The sequence below is a fragment of the Panulirus ornatus genome, chromosome 40 (genome assembly GCF_036320965.1).
Source record: "Panulirus ornatus isolate Po-2019 chromosome 40, ASM3632096v1, whole genome shotgun sequence".
Lineage (NCBI taxonomy): Eukaryota > Metazoa > Arthropoda > Malacostraca > Decapoda > Palinuridae > Panulirus > Panulirus ornatus.
In genome coordinates this window covers 1,389,994-1,413,798 of record NC_092263.1, presented here as the reverse complement: position 1 = coordinate 1,413,798, position 23,805 = coordinate 1,389,994, and the positions used below count along the sequence as shown (strand labels likewise).

The 23,805-nt window shown below is 44.0% G+C and overlaps 1 long non-coding RNA gene across 1 annotated transcript in view; it reads right to left on the bottom strand.

The window, feature by feature from the left end:
- Window positions 1–235: 235 nt before the first annotated feature.
- LOC139761521 (uncharacterized) overlaps window positions 236–23,805 on the bottom strand; it is a 77,598-nt gene continuing 54,028 nt past the window's right edge. Inside the window, exon 3 of the long non-coding RNA XR_011715530.1 lies at window positions 236–626. This is a non-coding gene — a long non-coding RNA (uncharacterized lncRNA). The remainder of the gene's footprint in view (window positions 627–23,805) is intronic.

The following is a 23,805-nucleotide window of genomic DNA, read 5'->3' as shown; positions in this document are numbered from 1 at the left end:
TGCTTGAATTCTTTGATGGAAATGTTGCCTTCAGAAACGACAATACTATGAAAGATATCTTAATCAGGAACTCTCTAAAAAGTTTTGCAAGATGCGTTTATAGAGTGCCATGTAAAGATTGTGATAGGTTATATGTTGGGCAGACTGGTTCGAATCTTTCTGTTAGATTTAAACAACACAGATGTAGTATTAAACCAGGACAAGAATCATATGCTTTATTTAAACATGGTAAACACTTTCATCATTATATCGACTGGAGTAATGCCATCTCAGTTATTAATTCTAACTCTTGTACCGCGAGAAATATCATTAGATCTTCTGTTACTAAATACACAAGGAACTGTAACATTAACATTAGCGAGGGTCTTTTGAATTGGATAGCTTCATTGCTGATTAAATTTGTAAACAGTTACTTTTCATGTCTATGTGACAGAGTTTATGATACGCATGTTGCCAGACTTGAACGCACCCGACCTCCATTCGGCTTGTCACTTGTTTACAAATGGCGTCATAGCTACGTCTATTCGTTTCATATCAGCTGACAGTTATGTCTTTTTCTTGTATCTCCCCTGATGATGTGATCATTACACGAAAGTGCACTTGGGAACATATCATGTTTCATTTCCCTGTGGTAAGAAAGAATATATCTATGTATCTGTTTATTCATCTATCTATCTATCTATCTTTCTATATATATATATATATATATATATATATATATATATATATATTTTTTTTTTTTTTTTTTTTTATACTTTGTCGCTGTCTCCCGCGTTTGCGAGGTAGCGCAAGGAAACAGACGAAAGAAATGGCCCAACCCCCCCCCATACACATGTACATACACACGTCCACACACGCAAATATACATACCTACACAGCTTTCCATGGTTTACCCCAGACGCTTCACATGCCTTGATTCAATCCACTGACAGCACGTCAACCCCTGTATACCACATCGCTCCAATTCACTCTATTCCTTGCCCTCCTTTCACCCTCCTGCATGTTCAGGCCCCGATCACACAAAATCTTTTTCACTCCATCTTTCCACCTCCAATTTGGTCTCCCTCTTCTCCTCGTTCCCTCCATCTCCGACACATATATCCTCTTGGTCAATCTTTCCTCACTCATTCTCTCCATGTGCCCAAACCATTTCAAAACACCCTCATCTGCTCTCTCAACCACGCTCTTTTTATTTCCACACATCTCTCTTACCCTTACGTTACTTACTCGATCAAACCACCTCACACCACACATTTTCCTCAAACATCTCATTTCCAGCACATCCATCCTCCTGCGCACATCTCTATCCATAGCCCACGCCTCGCAACCATACAACATTGTTGGAACCACTATTCCTTCAAACATACCCATTTTTGCTTTCCGAGATAATGTTCTCGACTTCCACACATTCTTCAAGGCTCCCAGAATTTTCGCCCCCTCCCCCACCCTATGATCCACTTCCGCTTCCATGGTTCCATCCGCTGACAGATCCACTCCCAGATATCTAAAACACTTCACTTCCTCCAGTTTTTCTCCATTCAAACTCACCTCCCAATTTACTTGACCCTCAACCCTACTGTACCTAATGATCTTGCTCTTATATATATATATATATATATATATATATATATATATATATATATATATATATATATATATATGCAAGAGTTGAATGCAAGAGTTTTGGAAAGAGGGGCAAGTATGAAGTCTGTTGGGGATGAGAGAGCTTGGGAAGTGAGTCAGTTGTTGTTCGCTGATGATACAGCGCTGGTGGCTGATTCATGTGAGAAACTGCAGAAGCTGGTGAATGAGTTTGGTAAAGTGTGTGAAAGAAGAAAGTTAAGAGTAAATGTGAATAAGAGCAAGGTAATTAGGTACAGTAGGGTTGAGGGTCAAGTCAATTGGGAGGTAAGTTTGAATGGAGAAAAACTGAAGGAAATAAAGTGTTTTAGATATCTGGGAGTGGATCTGGCAGCGGATGGAACCATGGAAGCGGCAGTGGATCATAGGGTGGGGGAGGGGGCGATAATCCTGGGAGCCTTGAAGAATGTGTGGAAGTCGAGAACATTATCTCGGAAAGCAAAAATGGGTATGTTTGAAGGAATAGTGGTTCCAACAATGTTGTATGGTTGCGAGGCGTGGGCTATGGATAGAGTTGTGCACAGGAGGATGGATGTGCTGGAAATGAGATGTTTGAGGACAATGTGTGGTGTGAGGTGGTTTGATCGAATAAGTAACGTAAGGGTAAGAGTGATGTGTGGAAATAAAAAGAGCGTGGTTGAGAGAGCAGAAGAGGGTGTTTTGAAATGGTTTGAGCACATGGAGAGAATGAGTGAGGAAAGATTGACCAAGAGGATATATGTGTCGGAGGTGGAGGGAACGAGGAGAAGTGGGAGACCAAATTGGAGGTGGAAAGATGGAGTGAAAAAGATTTTGTGTGATCGGGGCCTGAACATGCAGGAGGGTGAAAGGCGGGCAAGGAATAGAGTGAATTGGATCGATGTGGTATACCGGGGTTGACGTGCTGTCAGTGGATTGAATCAGGGCATGTGAAGCGTCTGTGGTAAACCATGGAAAGCTGTGTAGGTATGTATATTTGCGTGTGTGGACGTATGTATATGCATATGTATGGGGGTGGGTTGGGCCATTTCTTTCGTCTGTTTCCTTGCGCTACCTCGCAAACGCGGGAGACAGCGACAAAGCAAAAAGAAAAAAAAAAGAAAAAATATATATATATGATTATGTCGTTATTAAAGTGGTCTTGATTAAGGCATTCACTTGCCCGTGCTGTCTCAGCAAACATAAAAGAAAACGAGGAAGAAAACAATTCAATAGTCCCACAAGGTCAGGTCACCTGATAAGCACTTCTTATCCTTAAACGGTCCTTCAAGGTCAATCAAAAAGTGTCTCAAACTCTTAATTGGCCCGTCAACTGACGCATCCTATTTCCTGCACCAATAACCAAACCTCACCAGGTCTTCTCTGAGGGAGGATGGTATAGCTCCAGCCATGTTCTCTAACTTAAACATGCCTAAAACCTCAACAGGCTCTTCTCTGAGGGCTAGTCGTACAACTTTGGCCATGATGTATGGCCTGAACATATCCAACCCTCACATGCCCATCTCTAAGGAAGGCTCGTATAGCTCCAGCCATGTTGTGTGGCTTAGATATATAAAGACAGGCTAACTAACCCCACGTCCTGACCCTTACCAGTGTCCACACACACAACCTCCTCCCCAACGACTTACGTCGGCTGGTCTTCACCCCGTCACCTGTAGTAATGGACTTTCCTCCATAATAAATGCCTTCGTGTGATCCTACGTATAAAGCACTTCATCTCTCTCTCTCTCTCTCTCTCTCTCTCTCTCTCTCTCTCTCTCTCTCTCTCTCTCTCTCTCTCTCTCTCAACCCTGCCCAAGCATTAGAGACGTTGTTTTCCATGAGTCTTCAAGATGAAAATGGTTCCCTTCTTCTATCCCTCTCTCCCCTGAGGTTGTGTACAGTTAAGTTGTACTCCCAGATGTTTGTATATGATCTACTAACACCTCAGTATTCCCTAAATACCTTTAGACTTAGATCTGTCTACTAGCAATTCAGTATGAGCCAAATATCTTGAGACTCAAATCTACCTCTTTTTCTCCACATTAAGATGGAATGAGTGTAGTCTTTCTTAAAGCAAGATGGAGTTGCTCCTCCATCTCGGGCTGTGTTCCTATTAGGGACACTTATTATAGCTGTGTCAGAGTGATATATATCTTATTTCCTTCGGAGATGAGAACACATATGTTACATCTGGCAGCCATACTAGTAAATGCAACGCTAGATTAACGTGATAAACCTATCAGGCTAAAGCTAAGATAGGAAAAAAAAAAATAAGCGCTGTACAAAATATTTCTTCATTGGAAATAAGAATTTAGGTTTGCAGCGTCACGAGCAGCTGTGATTTTAGTTCACTTTGGCTTCGGGGTTCGAGTGGAGGAGATAAACACTACTTAAGGTCCTTTAAATGAAATCTGTCAGGATGGAACAGTGAGTGAACATATCAGGATGGAACACGGGAAGAAAGACGAGTTGAACAGAACGGTAGAACATGGCAACACCAAGAGAGCAGAATCCTTATACATCTTTCTCCACAGCTTGCACAGGCAGCAGGCACAGAGAAGGAGCGACAGACAGTGAGTGGACACAGCGCCTCACACAAACGAGCTCATCTTGCACAATACGAGGCCGGGCTACTAATTCATAGATGGCAGATGTGCGCACGCAGTGCATTTAAAGGATTGGAGGCTACAAGCATATGAAAAGGCCAGATGTACGGGGGTGTGAGCCGCGCTGACGAAATGGGCAAGAGAAATTAATGTGAGGCAGGAGCGTATTGCATATAGGCTGACCGATCATTATAATGTTGACGAGCAGAGGAGCAACGAGGAATGCCTCTGGCCTCAAGGTGAGTGTGAGAGGCCAGACGGTCATCAGAGCTCCGATTATGAAAGTAGCAGCATGAGCTATGAATGAGAGGCTGTTGAATAAGACAAACAATAAAAGGAAGATGCTGATGAAGAGTGCCTTACATCCTCGATAAAAACTTTTCATTGCTTCTAACAACTTGTCTCCCACACCATATATTCTTGATACCTTCCACAGAGCATCTCTATCAACTCTATCATATGTCTTCTCCAGATCAATAAATGCTACATACAAATCCATTTGCTTTTCTAAGTATTTCTCACATGCATTCTTCAAATCAAACACCTGATCCACACATCCTCTACCACTTCTGAAAACACACTGCTCTTCCCCAATCTCATGCTCTGTACATACCTTCACCCTCTCAATTAATACCCTCCCATATAATTTCCGCGGAATACTCAACAAACTTACACCTCTGTAATATGAGCACTCACTCCTATCCCCTTTGCCTTTGTACAATGGCACTATGTAAGCATTCCGCCAGTCCTCAGCCACCTCACCATGAGTCATACATACATTAAATAACCTTACCAACCAGTCAACAATACAGTCACCTCCTTTTCTGATAAATTCCACTGCAATACCATCCAAACCCACTAACTTACCGGCTTCCATCTTCCACAAAGCTTTTACTACCTCTTCTCTGTTTACCAAATCAATTTCCCTAACCCTCTCACTTTGCACAACACCTCGACCAAAACACCCTATATCTGCCACTCTATCATCAAACACATTCAACAAACCTTCAAAATACTCACTCCATCTCCTTTTCACATCACCACTACTTGTTATCACCCCCCATTTGTTCCCATTTGTTCTCTTGTCTTACGCACTTTATTTACCTCCTTCCAAAACATCTTTTTTTATTCTCCCTAGACTTTTTATGATACTCTCTCACCCCAACTCTCATTTACCCTCTTTTTCACCTCTTGCACCTTTCTTTTGAATTCCTGCCTCTTTGTTTTATACATCTCCCACTCATTTACATTATTTCTCTGCAAAAATCGTCCAAATGCCTCTCTCTTCACTTTCACTAACAATCTTACTTCTTCATCCCACGACTCACTACTCTTTCTAATCAACCGACCTCCCACGCTTCTCATGCCGCGAGCATCTTTTGCGCAAGCCATCAATGCTTCCCTGAATACATCCCATTCCTCCCCCACTCCCCTTACCTCCTTTGTTCTCACCTTTTTCCATTCTGTACTCAGTCTCTCCTGGTACTTCCTCACACAAGTCTCCTTCTCAAGCTCACTTACTCTCACCGCTCTCTTCATCCCAACATTCTCTCTTCTTTTCTGAGAACCTCTACAAATATTCACCTTCGCCACCACAAGATAATGATCACACATCCCTCCAGTTGCACCTCTCAGCACATTAACATCCAAAAGTCTCTCTTTCGCGCGCCAATCAATTAACACGTAATCCAATAACGCTCTCTGGCCATCTCTCCTACTTACATACGTATACTTACGTATATTTCTTTTTTTAATGTATGCCCATATACATACATTATATACATCTATTATATATATATATATATATATATATATATATATATATATATATATATATATATATATATATATATATATATATATAAAGGCAAAGGGGATAAGAGTGAGTGCTCAAATTACAGAGGTATAAGTTTGTTGAGTATTCTTGATAAATTATATGGGAGAGTATTGATCGAGAGGGTGAAGGCATGTACAGAGCATCAGATTGGGGAAGAGCAGTGTGGTTTCAGAAGTGGTAGAGGATGTGTGGATAAGGTGTTTGCTTTGAAGAATGTATGTGAGAAATACTAAATAGCATTTATGGATCTGGAGAAGGCATACGATAGAGTTGATAGAGATGCTCTGTGGAAGGTATTAAGAATATATGGTGTGGGAGGAAAGTTGTTAGAAGCAGTGAAAAGTTTTTATCGAGGATGTAAGGCATGTGTACGTGTAGGAAGAGAGGAAAGTGATTGGTTCTCAGTGAATGTAGGTTTGCGGCAGGGGTGTGTGATGTCTCCATGGTTGTTTAATTTGATTATGGATGGGGTTGTTAGGGAGGTGAATGCAAGAGTTTTGGAAAGAGGGGCAAGTATGAAGTCTGTTGGGGATGAGAGAGCTTGGGAAGTGAGTCAGTTGTTGTTCGCTGATGATACAGCGCTGGTGGCTGATTCATGTGAGAAACTGCAGAAGCTGGTGACTGAGTTTGGAAAAGTGTGTGGAGGAAGAAAGTTAAGAGTAAATGTGAATAAGAGCAAGGTTATTAGGTACAGTAGGGTTGAGGGTCAAGTCAATTGGGAGGTGAGTTTGAATGGAGAAAAACTGGAGGAAGTGAAGTGTTTTAGATATCTGGGAGTGGATCTGGCAGCGGATGGAACCATGGAAGCGGAAGTAGATCATAGGGTGGGGGAGGGGGCGAAAATCCTGGGGGCCTTGAAGAATGTGTGGAAGTCGAGAACATTATCTCGGAAAGCAAAAATGGGTATGTTTGAAGGAATAGTGGTTCCAACAATGTTGTATGGTTGCGAGGCGTGGGCTATGGATAGAGTTGTGCGCAGGAGGATGGATGTGCTGGAAATGAGATGTTTGAGGACAATGTGTGGTGTGAGGTGGTTTGATCGAGTGAGTAACGTAAGGGTAAGAGAGATGTGTGGAAATAAAAAGAGCGTGGTTGAGAGAGCAGAAGAGGGTGTTTTGAAGTGGTTTGGGCACGTGGAGAGGATGAGTGAGGAAAGATTGACCAAGAGGATATATGTGTCGGAGGTGGAGGGAACAAGGAGAAGAGGGAGACCAAATTGGAGGTGGAAATATGGAGTGAAAAAGATTTTGTGTGATCGGGGCCTGAACATGCAGGAGGGTGAAAGGAGGTCAAGGAATAGAGTGCATTGGAGCGATGTGGTATACCGGGATTGACGTGCTGTCAGTGGATTGAAGCAGGGCATGTGAAGCGTCTGGGGTAAACCATGGAAAGCTGTGTAGGTATGTATATTTGCGTGTGTGGACGTATGTATATACATGTGTATGGGGGGGGGGTTGGGCCATTTCTTTCGTCTGTTTCCTTGCGCTACCTCGCAAACGCGGGAGACAGCGACAAAGTATAAAAAAAAAAAAAAATATATATATTTATATATATATATATATATAAATATATAAATATATATATATATATATATATATATATATATATATATATATATATATATATACATATATATATATATATATATGCATATATATATATATATATATATATATATATATATATATATATATATATATATATATATATATATATATATATATATATATCCCTGGGGATAGGGGAGAAAGAATACTTCCCACGTATTCCCTGCGTGTCGTAGAAGGCGACTAAAAGGGGAGGGAGCGGGGGGCTGGAAATCCTCCCCTCTCACTTTTTTTTTTTTTTTTTTTTTTTTTCCAAAAGAGGGAACAGAGAAGGGGCCCAGGTGAGGATATTCCCTCAATGGCCCAGTCCTCTGTTCTCAACGCTACCTCGCTAATGCGGGAAATGGCGAATAGTATGAAAGAAAGAAAAATATGCATCTTATGTATATCTCGCTTTTTAAACCAGGTATTCCCAATCACCAGTCCTTTTTCAGCACATAAATCTACAAGCTCTCCACCATTTCCATTTACAACACTGAACACCCCATGTATACCAATTATTCCCTCAACTGCCACATTACTCACCTTCGCATTCAAATCACCCATCACTATAACCCGGTCTCGTGCATCAAAACCACTAACACACTCATTCAGCTGCTCCCAAAACACTTGCCTCTCATGATCTTTCTTCTCATGCCCAGGTGCATATGCACCAATAATCATCCATCTCTCTCCATCAACTTTCAGTTTTACCCATATTAATCGAGAATTTACTTTCTTACATTCTATCACAAACTCCCACAACTGTTTCAGGAGTACTGCTACTCCTTCCCTTGCTCTTGTCCTCTCACTAACCCCTGACTTTACTCCCAAGACATTCCCAAACCACTCTTCCCCTTTACCCTTGAGCTTCGTTTCACTCAGAGCCAAAACATCCAGGTTCCTTTCCTCAAACATACTACCTATCTCTCCTTTTTTCACATCTTGGTTACATCCACACGCATTTAGACACCCCAATCTGAGCCTTCGAGGAGGATGAGCACTCCCCGCGTGACTCCTTCTTCTGTTTCCCATTTTAGGAAGTTAGAAAAATACAAGGAGGGGAGGATTTCTGGCCCCCCGCTCCCGTCCCCTCTAGTCGCCCTCTACGACACGCGAGGAACGCGCGGGAAGCACTCTTTCACCCCCATCCCCAGGGATAATATATATATATATATATATATATATATATATATATATATATATATATATATATATATATATATATACATACATACATACACATACATACGCACATATACACACACACACACACATATACATATATATACATATGAAAAATGTAAGAAATAATTTAGAAAACAAACTTCTAGCTTGAAATGAAATGAAAAAAATGAATGTCACATAATGGTTCAACCTCTGGCTATGGAAAAGGGAAACGTATAATTTATTTACACAAACGTCAATAGTAGTTCTCATCAATTTAACCACTGTATCAATAAGCTTCAATGTCTAAGCTACATTTTTTCCAATTTCACTATTTTCTTGTCAAAGCACCATGTATGAAAACTATCACTCCAGTAACACAACTATAAACATTTACTTCCCCTTTAAAAAAAGTTCTGGGGAAGTCTGTCTTGATACACTGCGGGACACTCTACCACCTGGTGAGGTTTGTGTTGCAATGGTTCTTGATTCACAAACGTAGTAGCATCACTGGTGGGCGGAAGAACATTCTTGTGACCACAGCAAGGATCACAGTCCGTGCAACTCCATTATGATGGTTCTTCTCATGACGCGACGCTTAAGCAGTGACCATGGTTGAGAGCAGCCATTCTTCAGCTCAAACTTTGTATAAGGTCGCCCACTTAGGTGACATCTAACTTCGTTGCAGAATGTTCAACCGTGGCAGCGTCTGCGTGCTTCAGTTAACAAGGCACTGACACCGGTAGGTGATGGGAACATTGTGCTTCATACCTTACTATTCACTGTGAATGAACTTGTTTATACCACTAAGAAGATAATCACACAACCAAATTTTCCATAATTTCTTTGCATGAAATTCCTAGAGTGTCATTTCACAATGCGCGCCCGGTCACGCACAATCCAGCGTCCGTCACTTTGAGTTTGTCAACTGTTAACAGAAATGGCCTCAACGCACCAGGAAGCAGCAGGTATTCTGCATTTTATCATAACTGTAGTACAGCTCAGAAGAGCTATTTCGCTTAGAAATTCTTCGGTCAGGCGTGCCCACAGAGGAACAAAGGGTACAAAACCCCGTAAAGAATCTTAAAAGATCGCTAGCAACTCCGGCCGTACCACCTTCCAGGATCACGAAAAGTGAGATATACATAAGTATACGTATGTAAGTAGGAGAGATAGCCAGAGAGCGTTATTGGATTACGTGTTAATTGATAGACGCGCGAAAGAGAGACTTTTGGATGTTAATGTGCTGAGAGGTGCAACTGGAGGGATGTCTGATCATTATCTTGTGAAGGCTAAGGTGAAGATTTGTATGGGTTTTCAGAAAAGAAGAGTGAATGTTGGGGTGAAGATGGTGGGGAGAGTAAGTGAGCTTGGGAAGGAGACCTGTGTGAGGAAGTACCAGGAGAGACTGAGTACAGAATGGAAAAAGGTGAGAACAATGGAAGTAAGGGGAGTGGGGGAGGAATGGGATGTATTTAGGGAATCAGTGATGGATTGCGCAAAAGTTGCTTGTAGCATGAGAAGAGTGGCAGGTGGGTTGATTAGAAAGGGTAGAGTGGTGGGATGAAGAAGTAAGAGTATTAGTGAAAGAGAAGAGAGAGGCATTTGGACGATTTTTGCAGAGAAAAAATGCAATTGAGTGGGAGATGTATAAAAGAAAGAGACAGGAGGTCAAGAGAAAGATGCAAGAGGTTAAAAAGAGAGCAAATGAGAGTTGGGGTGAGAGAGTATCATTAAATTTTAGGGAGAATAAAAAGATGTTCTGGAAGGAGGTAAATAAAGTGCGTAAGACAAGGGAGCAAATGGGAACTTCAGTGAAGGGGCGCAAATGGGGAGGTGATAACAAGTAGTGGTGATGTGAGAAGGAGATGGAGTGAGTATTTTGAAGGTTTGTTGAATGTGTTTGATGTTTGAATGGCAGATAAAGGGTGTTTTGGTCGAGGTGGTGTGCAAAGTGAGAGGGTTAGGGAAAATGATTTGGTAAACAGAGAAGAGGTAGTAAAAGCTTTGCGGAAGATGAAAGCCGGCAAGGCAGCAGGTTTGGATGGTATTGCAGTGGAATTTATTAAAAAAGGGGGTGACTGTATTATTGACTGGTTGGTAAGGTTATTTAATGTATGTATGACTCATGGTGAGGTGCCTGAGGATTGGCGGAATGCGTGCATAGTGCCATTGTACAAAGGCAAAGGGGATAAGAGTGAGTGCTCAAATTACAGAGGTATAAGTTTGTTGAGTTTTCCTGGTAAATTATATGGGAGGGTATTGATTGAGAGGGTGAAGGCATGTACATATTGGGGAAGAGCAGTGTGGTTTCAGAAGTGGTAGAGGATGTGTGGATCAGGTGTTTGCTTTGAAGAATGTATGTGAGAAATACTTAGAAAAGCAAATGGATTTGTATGTAGCATTTATGGATCTGGAGAAGACATATGATAGAGTTGATAGAGATGCTCTGTGGAAGTTATTAAGAATATATGGTGTGGGAGGCAAGTTGTTAGAAGCAGTGAAAAGTTTTTATCGAGGATGTAAGGCATGTGTACGTGTAGGAAGAGAGGAAAGTGATTGGTTCTCAGTGAATGTAGGTTTGCGGCAGGGGTGTGTGATGTCTCCATGGTTGTTTAATTTGTTTATGGATGGGGTTGTTATGAAGGTGAATGCAAGAGTTTTGGAAAGAGGGACAAGTATGAAGTCTGTTGGGGATGAGAAAGCTTGGGAAGTGAGTCAGTTGTTGTTCGCTGATGATACAGCGCTGGTGGCTGATTCATGTGAGAAACTGCAGAAGCTGGTGACTGAGTTTGGTAAAGTGTGTGAAAGAAGAAAGTTAAGAGTAAATGTGAATAAGAGTAAGGTTATTAGGTACAGTAGGGTTGAGGGTCAAGTCAATTGGGAGGTAAGTTTGAATGGAGAAAAACTGGAGGAAGTAAAGTGTTTTAGATATCTGGGAGTGGATCTGGCAGCGGATGGAACCATGGAAGCGGAAGTGGATCATAGGGTAGGGGAGGAGGCGAAAATCCTGGGAGCCTTGAAGAATGTGTGGAAGTCGAGAACATTATCTCGGAAAGCAAAAATGGGTATGTTTGAAGGAATAGTGGTTCCAACAATGCTGTATGGTTGCGAAGCGTGGGCTATAGATAGAGCTGTGCGCAGGAGGATGGATGTGCTGGAAATGAGATGTTTTAGGACAATGTGTGGCGTGAGATGGTTTGATCGAGTAAGTAACGTAAGGGTAAGAGAGATGTGTGGAAATAAAAAGAGCGTGGTTGAGAGAGCAGAAGAGGGTGTTTTGAAATGGTTTGGGCACATGGAGAGAATGAGTGAGGAAAGATTGACCAAGAGGATATATGTGTCGGAGGTGGAGGGAAAGAGGAGAAGAGGGAGACCAAATTGGAGGTGGAAAGATGGAGTGAAAAGGATTTTGTGTGATCGGGGCCTGAACATGCAGGAGGGTGAAAGAGGGCAAGGAATAGAGTGAATTGGATCGATGTGGTATACAGGGGTTGACGTGCTGTCAGTGGATTGAATCAGGGCATGTGAAGCGTCTGGGGTAAACCATGGAAAGCTGTGTAGGTATGTATATTTGCGTGTGTGGACGTATGTATATACATGTGTATGGGGGTGGGTTGGGCCATTTCTTTCGTCTGTTTCCTTGCGCTACCTCGCAAACGCGGGAGACAGCGACAAAGCGAAAAAAAAAAAATATATATATATGTATATATATGTATACATCGGAAATGATCATAATTGAGTGTGTGATCAAGTATATTTCTATGAGTTCACGGGGAAATGTAACACGATAAGTTCCCAATTTTACTCTCGTGTAATAATCACATCATGTGCTTCCCCTATTGAGAAATAGCATAGAAATATCATGTGAAAGTGTTCGTAGGACTGCACCGATTCGTATGTTGAAGCTGATGACGGGCTAGATAGCTGAGCAGTATATAACATGAGGCGACTGGTGCCTTGTGCATAGGAGTTCTGAAAGGCTTTCGATTATATTGATCAATGGTTTTCAACCGTAATGTGAAGGGCATAGAGAATTATGAATCGAAGCCTTGAAGAAGCCTCCCGCCACTGCGTGGTATATCTGGTTTGATGCGAGAGGGACAAGCCAGGAGTTCAGAATGGTAAGGGGATCACATGAAGGCAAGGTTGTTGAGAAGTGCCTGATGCCAGAAATTTGTGGAAGTTTGTTAAGATTTCTGGTGTAACCAGTGGAGGCATGCTAAACTTGTCATGAGAAATGCTGAAAGAGAAAAGAAAAGAAAAAGGATTTTTTGCCAAGAGCGAGCTGAGGTCAGATGAACAGATTATGAATGAGATAAAATTGTTTTGTGAGATGAGCGATGTTTGATTACGAGAAATCACACGATCGTACAATCTGCTCCACTTAACAGGAAGGTGGAATCAACCATCATGAACAAAATCATGGGACGAGACTAACGAGGGAGATTATAGTGACTAACACCAAAATCATTACTAGTTGCAATGATCGTAGGAGACTACAGGTATCAGATGCCATTCACATTTGAGAGAAAGCACCTGCCATCAACATCCAGACAAACATGACCACAGCAATGCGTCTCTTTGATGGTCCGCCAATAGCATGTAAACCTGATGTCGTTTTGGGACGGATGGACCAAATCATTGACCCGCCACAAACTACCTAGTCCGCCATTTCTGGACATTAGGAACGCGGTCCTGTGTTACGAAGGTCAGGGAGAATCAGACGAGCCCAACCTGACCTCAGCATCACATCAGGAAAATAATGGTCTCGCTTGGCCCTACTTGGTGTATTTAGTGATGGACTCTCTACATTCATACGTCGTTTAAATTGTTCTGTGTTTCCTCAACTGTAAGTTTTTTATATTTTTGTTTCCATATTTTGTATTTAAGTTGCAACTTATACTACCCTTCATGATATGTTGATTTGTTTCGCTTTTATTGTTTTCCCTTACTTTACGGTTTTATGTGTTTTTACCGAGTGTTCTTCATATTTTGTTTGCGTTTTACATATCATATCCAAGTTTTGTTACACAGATTTTCCCTTTTTGTAGATTCCTGATGATGCCTCTGTGAAGGCGAAAGCTTGATTGAAATATAATGGATAACTACGGACAACTGGTGTTTGAGCTCCCACCTAATGGTAGAATAACACTGAGAAAATTAGAGAACATAAGAAAGACGATTAATAACTCTAAATATGTTGTCGTGTTCAATTCTATGTGCATATATAGATATAGCAAATGAGACTTACAACCCATGATGGCTCGACCAACATAGTAATAAAAAAAAAGTGGATAAAATACATCGTCACGGGAATACGCTTTCGACCAAGACAGAATTTTAGCTTGAACCTGACAGGCTTGGGAGGGTCACTGAGCATGGGACAAGCAGAACCAGGAAAGATAAAGATCTTATAAGCCAAAGTTAAGGTTTACAGGCCCTGAGAGGATAATATGTGTATAGATAGCCCTAGCAAAATCTACTTCAGTCGAGGAGAACAGAAAGCAAAGCGAGTGATCTGTGTTGCACAGAAATATACAGAGAAACATAGATGGCTCGCATATAGTCGAGTAGCACAGATGATGATAAGGAAAACGAAGAAGAAAATGAGAATAACTCTTGTTCACAGAGATATGTTGAGGAGACAGCAATGGACGATATTCCTGGACCCAACTGTCAGAATTCGCTTCTTATGCACCTGACCTTCTAATCTGTAATTTGAAAACAAGTTTACCGGAGTTAAACTGGTTTGACGAAGGTAAACCCCAGTAAACTCTGGCCAGGTATATATATATATTGCCCTCTCCCCAATAATGTCAGGCTACCCGTTTTTTGTGAGCCTACCTGTCCAGAAACAAACAAACGAACACAGTCAAAAAAACGTTCTGATGTGACGTCATATTCGTTAGTTATGGAGAGTAACGTTTGGTTGGTGCGACAGGCTAGTGTTCATCACCTTGCCTCCTGAGGCATGTGTGTGTGTGTGTGTATGTGTGTGTGTGTGTGTGTGTGAGTGTATGTGTGTGAGTGTATGTGTGTGAGTGTATGTGTGTGAGTGTATGTGTGTGAGTGTATGTGTGTGAGTGTATGTGTGTGAGTGTATGTGTGTGTATGTGTGTGAGTGTATGTGTGAGTGTGTATGTGTGAGTGTATGTGTGTGTACGTGTGTGTGTGTGTGTGTGTACTTATTAGCACTATACGGAGAGGGATTTCTGCACTCGTGGGTGCGGGCTAACATCTCTTGAACTTTCTCTGCTAAACATTTGTATGTTCTCCACACTCATAATACCCTCAGTTCATCTCTATCACTGCCACTCTTGCTTGTTTATCACTGCACGTATACATCTGTTCACTGCTGCTGTTGTTGTTGCTTTTGTCACTGCTGATATGGCATTATCGCTGCTGGTTTTCTTCGTTCATCACTGCTGCTTTATCACTGTTGTTGTTCACTGTTTGTCACTGTTGCCTGATCTTTAGCTGTTTTAGTTAGTTCGTCACAGCTGCTTATCTTTATCACTGCTGCTCTCGGTTGTTTATTACTGTTGCTTTATCTGTATTACTGCCACTGTTGACTGTTTATCACTGCTGCCTTATTTCTATCACTGCTATTGTTGATCGTGTATCACTGTTCCATTATCTTTATCACTGTTCTTGTTAACTGCCTATTACTGCTGCTTTATCTTTATCACTGCCATTGTTGTGTGTTTATCACTGCAGGGACATGTCTATTACTCTCGTTGTTTGTTTGTCACTAATGCTATATCTTCATCTTTGTTGACGTATAGGAGGGAGATATGGTTAGGGGAGGGATGTTGAGGTGTGGGAGGGAGTTATGGTTAGGTTAGGTTAGGTTAGGTTAGGTGTGGGAAGGGACTATGAACAGGGGAGGGGTGTTTAGGTATGGGAGGGAGCTATGGTTAGGTTAGATTAAGTTAGGTTAGGTTAGGTTAGGTGTGGGAGGGGACTATGATTAGGGGAGGGGTGTTTAGGTATGGCACGGAACTATGGTTAGGTTAGAGTAAGTTAGGTTAGGTGTGGGAAGGGGCTATGATTTGGAGAGGGGGGTTGGGGTATGGGAAGGGAGCTATGATTAGGGAAGGGTTGAGGCGAGGGAAGGGGGCTGATGGCCTCAGGGTGGGGGTGTGTTGAGGTAAAAGAGGCAGTGTTGAGGTCTGACAAGGGGAGAATATTAAAGCAAGGGAAGGACTGCACTGTATGGCAGTAAACGGAGGTGACCACTACATACAGAGACAAGATAGTACAGCAGAAGGCTCCTCCCCAGAGATGGAGACGGGATAGTAAAGTAGAAGGCTTCTCTTTACCCAGGAACATAGACAAGGACGGGATTGTATAGCAGAAGGCTCCTCCCCATCCACCGATCCCTTCGGCACATCAGCTGGCGGGAAATAGCTCAGAGGGAGCGACGTGTGGTATCGAGAGAATATACGGACAAGGAAATTCTATAGGGAAGCAAGAATGGAAAAGCAAAGACATATTCTGAAATAATCTTATCTACCGGACACTCTGGTAATGATGTATCATAGCCTAAAATATGAAAGAGATACGTCTAATATGACATTCTTCAATAGTTTATTCAGTGATAAGGCATATCATTACAATATGTGTCAAGCAATAATATATATATCTTTTGATACCATTTGCCCTGACGGCATCCAGTGGTAACTCAGTGTTCCGTAACTCCAGTGCTGAAAACAAAAGAATGTTTCCACGTTTGTATGCCATTTCTTTCCCCCTTTATTTCCTATCGTTATCTTTGGTCAAAGTATCTCTGTCTAACGTGGAGAAAACATCATGTGTTTTATTGTCGATTTTCTTTTTAAATCTTTTGAAAACATCTACTGTGTCTCTTTATATCCTCTGCTTTTTCTTTTTTTTCTCTTTAGAGACAATGGTTTTAGATCTCTGTGTCTCTTAATTGTTTTCTTCATATCTGAGTTACAGGAGTAGTTTTGTTGCTGTTCTTTGTATTCGTTCATTTCTTTCTCCTTCGTCACCAAAACTGGACGTAGTCTTGCTAGGATGTTGTGAAAATTAAGTATGGCGACTTTCGTTTTATAGTTTATATGACTAATAATGAGTCTTCACATTCTACTCGCCATACCATGTGCTTTTCACTCCAAAGGAGTCCACATTTCCCAGCTACTGGAAGCAGCGTAGCTTTAAGAAAATGTTCTGGGGTACTTTATAAGTAGATAAAGTAATACTCAACCAGTTTATTGCTTTAGGTATTTCATATTAATGATAGATATCACTACACCACCCACCCCTGACATACCAGCCCACCACACCACCCACCCCTGACATCCCGGCCCACCACACCACCCACCCCTGACATCCTGGCTCACCACACCACCCACCCCTGACATCCCGGCTCACCACACAACCCACCCCTGACATCCCGGCTCACCACACCACCCACCCCTGACATCCCAACCCACCACACCACCCACCCCTGACATCCCGGCTCACCACACAACCCACCCCTGACATCCCGGCTCACCACACCACCCACCCCTGACATCCCGGCTCACCACACCACCCACCCCTGACATCCCGGCTCACCACACCACCCACCCCTGACATCCCAACCCACCACACCACCCACCCCTGACATCCCGGCTCACCACACCACCCACCCCTGACATCCCGGCTCACCACACCACCCACCCCTGACATCCCGGCTCACCACACCACCCACCCCTGACATCCCGGCTCACCACACCACCCACCCCTGACATCCCAACCCACCACACCACCCACCCCTGACATCCCGGCTCACCACACCACCCACCCCTGACATCCCGGCTCACCACACCACCCACCCCTGACATCCCGGCTCACCACACCACCCACCCCTGACATCCCGGCTCACCACACCACCCACCCCTGACATCCCGGCTCACCACACCACCCACCCCTAGCATCCCGGCTCACCACACCACCCACCCCTGACATCCCGGCTCACCACACCACCCACCCCTGACATCCCGGCTCACCACACCACCCACCCCAAGCATCCCGGATCATCTCAGCAGCCATTTATCCAGCTCACGCACTCTTCCCTCCCCCAAGAGAGAGATGCAGCAGCGGCAACGTTAATGTAATCTTGCCTCAGCCCCAGAGAGTGGTCGAGTATCCCAATAATGTGGGAGCAAATAAGGACGTCCCCGCGTGGACAACAATGCGCACACTCACCCACAACGACCGGAGTCTTTGCATTATTCACTTAATCATGTTGATTTCAACCTCTGCCAGAGCTCCGCTCACCTTCTCTCTCTCTCTCTCTCTCTCTCTCTCTCTCTCTCTCTCTCTCTCTCTCTCTCTCTCTCTCTCTCTCTCTCTCTCTCACCAACGTAGAGGCGACGAGGAAGCTCTTCGTACCATTTCCTCGGTGGGATGGTTCGCTACCGTCATCCTAGCGCACAATGAGACAGCGAGGAATGTGACGAAATGTGAGGATCTGGACGCACGACACGGCGGCTGGAGACAATGATGGTAATAAACTCCTCATATGGAACCCAGGTTGTAATACAGGTCAGGTGGGCGAGGGTGGCTAGGTGGGCGAGGGTGGATGTATATACACACTGCTGCTAGCCTCGTGTTCCTCGCTGGTCAGGTTGCTGAGGGCGGATGTGTATACGACTGCTGGCCTCACCACCAACTCCCCCTCCTTTAGTCATGTACTCAGGGAGTACCATGAAGAGGACCTGGTCAGTCAGGGAGAACCTCTCCTCAGTCATGTACTCAAGGAGTACCATCAGGAGGACCTCTCCTCAGTCATGTACTCAGGGAGTACCATGAAGAGGACCTGGTCAGTCAGGGAGGATCTCCCCTCAGTCGTGTACTCAGGGAGTACCATAAGGAGGACCTGGTCAGTCAGGGAGGACCTCTCCTCAGTCATGTACTCAGAGAGTACCATCAGGAGGACCTGGTCAGTCAGGGAGGATCTCTCCTCAGTCATATACTTAGGGAGTACCATCAGGACGACCTGGTCAGTCAGAGGACCTCTCCTCAGTCATATACTCAGGCAGGACCTGGTCAATCATGGTGGGCCTCTTCTTGGCCATGTGGTTGGTCATGTGGGCGAGGGTGGATGTATATACTGCTGATGACCTCGTCTATGCAGCTATCTTCGTGTCCCTCGCCGGTATGTATTGGTGGATACATACACTGCTGCTGGCTTCATATTCCTCACTGGTCAGTTGGGCTACGGAGTTCTACTGCTTGCCTCGTGTCCCTCGCTAGTCAAGTGGGGCCAGGATAGACATAAACACTGCTTCTAGCCTCGTGTTCCTCGCTAGTCAAGTGGGACGAGGATAGACATAAACACTGCTTCTAGCCTCGTGTCCCTCGCTAGTCAAGTGGGACGAGGATAGACATAAACACTGCTTCTAGCCTCGTGTCCCTCGCTAGTCAAGTAGGACGAGGATAGACATAAACACTGCTTCTAGCCTCGTGTCCCTCACTAGTCAAGTGGGACGAGGATAGACATAAACACTGCTACTAGCCTCGTGTCCCTTGCCAATCAAGTGGGGCCAGGATAGACACAAACACTGCTACTAGCCTCGTGTTCCTCGCTAGTCAAGTGGGACGAGGATAGACATAAACACTGCTTCTAGCCTCGTGTTCCTCGCTAGTCAAGTGGGACGAGGATAGACATAAACACTGCTTCTAGCCTCGTGTCCCTCGCTATTCAAGTGGGACGAGGATAGACATAAACACTGCTTCTAGCCTCGTGTCCCTCGCTAGTCAAGTAGGACGAGGATAGACATAAACACTGCTTCTAGCCTCGTGTCCCTCACTAGTCAAGTGGGACGAGGATAGACATAAACACTGCTACTAGCCTCGTGTCCCTTGCCAATCAAGTGGGGCCAGGATAGACACAAACACTGCTACTAGCCTCGTGTTCCTCGCTAGTCAAGTGGGACGAGGATAGACATAAACACTGCTTCTAGCCTCGTGTCCCTCGCTGGTCAAGTGGGCGAGGGAGTAATAGACACTGCTGCTGGCCTCGTGTCTGTCGTGGTGTCTTGGACAGCGAGGAAATTATGATGGATGCTGCTCGAGATAGCAGTGTGGCTTCCTTTATAATGGCCGAGAGAAAACCATCTGTGTATATATTCTGGTACTAAGATTACACGTCTCCTATAACATTCGTTATCTTGGCAGCGTGTGCGGGGGATAACCAGCTCTGGCATGAGAATGAAGGTAATGATCACAAGGATATCCTCAGTGGCAGAGTGGATTGCCTCCTGAGGGCCAGTAACAGGTTAGGAAGACCGCTTGTTCAAGGCTTTCATTCAATTCTTCTCTTAATAGCCAAGAGTCAAAAGTAAAAGTAATACGTCAAAATAGACAATACGTAAAGATTCATAATATGGAAAAATATGTAATAAGTATAAGACGTAATACGTAAAGATACATAATACATGAAGGTATGTAATACATAAGTAAAGTTTAACTGCAGATGAGAACAGATAAGAAAGGAAATGGTTAGCTCTTAAGATGTTAAGAGGTCCTACTTGACTGACCAGGTCCTCCTGTATGTCCTCCCTGAGCACACGATTGATGAGACGTCCTCCTTGACTGACTAGGTCCTCCTTGAGTACAAGACTGAGGAGAAGTCCTCCTTGAGTACACGACTGGGGAGAGATCCTCCTTGACTGACTAGGTCCTCCTTGAGTACACGACTGGGGAGAGGTCCTCCTTGACTGACTAGGTCCTCCTTGAGTACAAGGCTGAGGAGAGGTCCTCCTTGACTGACTAGGTCTTCCTTGAATACAAGACTGAGGAGGGGTCCTCCTTGACTGACCAGGTCCTCCTTGAGTACACGACTGGGGAGAGGTCCTCCCTGACTGACCAGGTCCTCCCTGAATACACGATTGATGAGAGGTCTTCCCTGACTGACCAGCTTCCCTCTGAGTACACGAATAATGAGAGGTCCTCCTTGACTGACCAGGTCCCCCTTGAGCACACGACTTATGAGAGGTACTCCTTGACTAACCAGGTCTTCCCTGAGTACACGAGAGATGAGAAGTCATCCTTGACTGACTAGGTACTCTTTGAGTACACGACTAAGGAGAGGTTCTTCCTGGCTGTCCAGGTCCTCCTTGAGTACACGACTGAGGAGAGGTCCTTCCTGGCTGTCCAGGTTCTCCCTGAGTTCACGACTGAGGAGAGGTCCTTCCTGGCTGTCCAGGTTCTCCCTGAGTACACGACTGAGGAGAGGTCCTCCCTGAGTACAGGACGGAGGAGGGTGTGGGACGTCTCATAAGGGAGCAGCTCTGGAAGGTGGGGATCATGCGAGCACAGCTGCGTGTTCAGGGAAGCTCTTGGGATTCCACCACGCGAGCCGCTCTAGAAGTGCTGTCTGCCCAGTGAGAAGTCATGATCCAAGAACAACAGTGGCGAAGGCATTTGTTCCTATACAGACAGACAGATTGACAGATAGGAAGAGAATTTGGTTTATTTCATGGTAGAGATCGCAAGGTCTATAGGCCACATGTTTACAATAATCAGTAAAAGAAAATCAAAAGGGTAGTTTGCGGTAACAAAGAACAAGATGGTTTGTGAAAAACAAAGAAGAATCAGTATGATTTACACTAAAGGATTTGTCCAACAGTTTCTTCTTCGTTGTCTCAATGTCGCAGACCACTAGAGTTCATGGGTCCAATCACATATGGGATATACGACCTATTTAGACGTGCTCCACATATGAACGGTTGGAGTAGGTTACTGCCACCTGTTGGGTGGTCTTGTGCTCACCTCACTGCATCGAGGAGGAGGAAGGTCTCTGGTGTACCTGTCGACATCAAGTAATCCCTTCGCGAACTTCAAAGGTCAGCTCATCCCTCCTTTGCGACAATGTCTGTAAGGACGACTCTGTGTGGGGTTTCTTGATAACTTTTGTCATAAGATCTTCATATCTGTCCTAAGCACCCTCTCGATCGACTGAGACTAGGGAGCAGAGAGTCCAGCATGAAGCAGTGGGCAGTAATACACCAAAGCAGGTCGTATGTGAGTTACATATGTTTTGACGAGTTGATCGGATGAACCATTGCATTTCTTCATCACGTGTAGCTTGTAGAGACGTTGGAATGTTCGTGATGTGATATGATTTGTGTGGTCATCCCAGGTCAGACTTCATGGCAACACCTTACAGTTGGTGTCCCATGTGTTTACATTTGGTAAAACTAGGGATTTTTTTGTTTTTGTCCCGTGTGTTACTTGGCACCTGGGCTTATGTTAAGTGACACGTTGCTTGCTGACACCCATGTGCGCAGCTGCTGAGGTGTGTCCTGCAAGGTGCATTCGCCAGAAAGACGATCGACTGAGCATGTGTCACCGATGATGAGGTCATCTACGTACTACAGGATATTTCCTGTGGGTTGTGCAGCTCCAGTAATCACTGCCAAGAAGGCGATAGGACCACAAAGAGTTCTCTGAGGCGCCCCACAGGAGGCATAGCTTATACTACGCATGCGTCCAGAGGGGGACGTACTCACTGGGAGTAGGTTTAAATGAATCCAACAAACTATAAAGCTAGGAAGGCCCTTTATCCTCGCTCTATGAGGCGACGAACAATGATGGTGTGAACACCAGAGTCGAAGCTTTTGCTAGATTCATACATAATGAACGAGAGGATCAAGATGAGACAGTGTTTCGCGAACGAGCCGCGCAAGATAGTGGGTCATGGAGGAGTTTCTTATGCTCCCATATTGTCTAAGGTCAATATGAGTCTTGATGTCAGACATTATCCATACGACGACAAAGCTTTCTAAAACTTTAGACAACATTGGAGTCAGAGTTCCTGGTCTGAAATGATCAGCTGAGGAAACTTTCTGCGTTTAGGAATTGGTGTGATCGTTGTGTGGCGCCAGACGTACCTTTTTTGTGTGGTTATTGGGAACGCTAACCGCTCGTCTATGACCGAATAGTCAATTATCTGTTAAGGGCGATCAAAGCCGAGCCGTTACCGTTTCCAGCGACTACGCAAAATGTCCGGTTTCGAATCCTGACTCTTCGAAGGCATTATGTGATTATACTGTACATATATATATATATATATATATATATATATATATATATGTTTTTTACATTTTTCATATGTATATATATGTATGTGTGTGTGTGTGTGTGTATGTGCGTATGTATGTGTATGTGTGTGTGTGTGTATATGTATATATATATGTATATTATCCCTGGGGATAGGGGTGAAAGAATACTTCCCACGTATTCCTCGCGTGTCGTAGAAAGCGACTAGAGGGGACGGGAGCGGGGGGCCGGAAATCCTCCCCTCCTTGTATTAACTTTCTAAAATGGGAAACAGAAGAAGGAGTCACGCGGGGAGTGATCATCCTCCTCGAAGGCTCAGAGTGGGATGCCTAAATGTGTGTGGATGTAACCAAGATGTGAAAAAAAGGAGAAATAGGTAGTATGTTTGAGGAAAGGAACCTGGATGTTTTGGCTCTGAGTGAAACGAAGCTCAAGGGTAAAGGGGAAGAGTGGTTTGGAAATGTCTGGGGAGTGAAGTCAGGGGTTAGTGAGAGGACAAGAGCAAGGGAAGGAGTAGCAATACTCCTGAAACAGGAGTTGTGGGAGTATGTGATAGAATGCAAGAAAGTAAATTCTCGATTAATATGGGTAAAACTGAAAGTCGATGGAGAGAGGTGGGTGATTATTGGTGCATATGCACCTGGGCATGAGAAGAAAGATCATGAGAGGCAAGTGTTTTGGGAGCAGCTAAATGAGTGTGTTAGCGGTTTTGATGCACGAGACCGGGTTATAGTGATGGGTGATTTGAATGCAAAGGTGAGTAATGTGGCAGTTGAGGGAATAATTGGTATGCATGGGGTGTTCAGTGTTGTAAATGGAAATGGTGAAGAGCTTGTAGATTTATGTGCTGAAAAAGGACTGATGATTGGGAATACCTGGTTTAAAAAGCGAGATATACATAAGTATACTTATGTAAGTAGGAGAGATG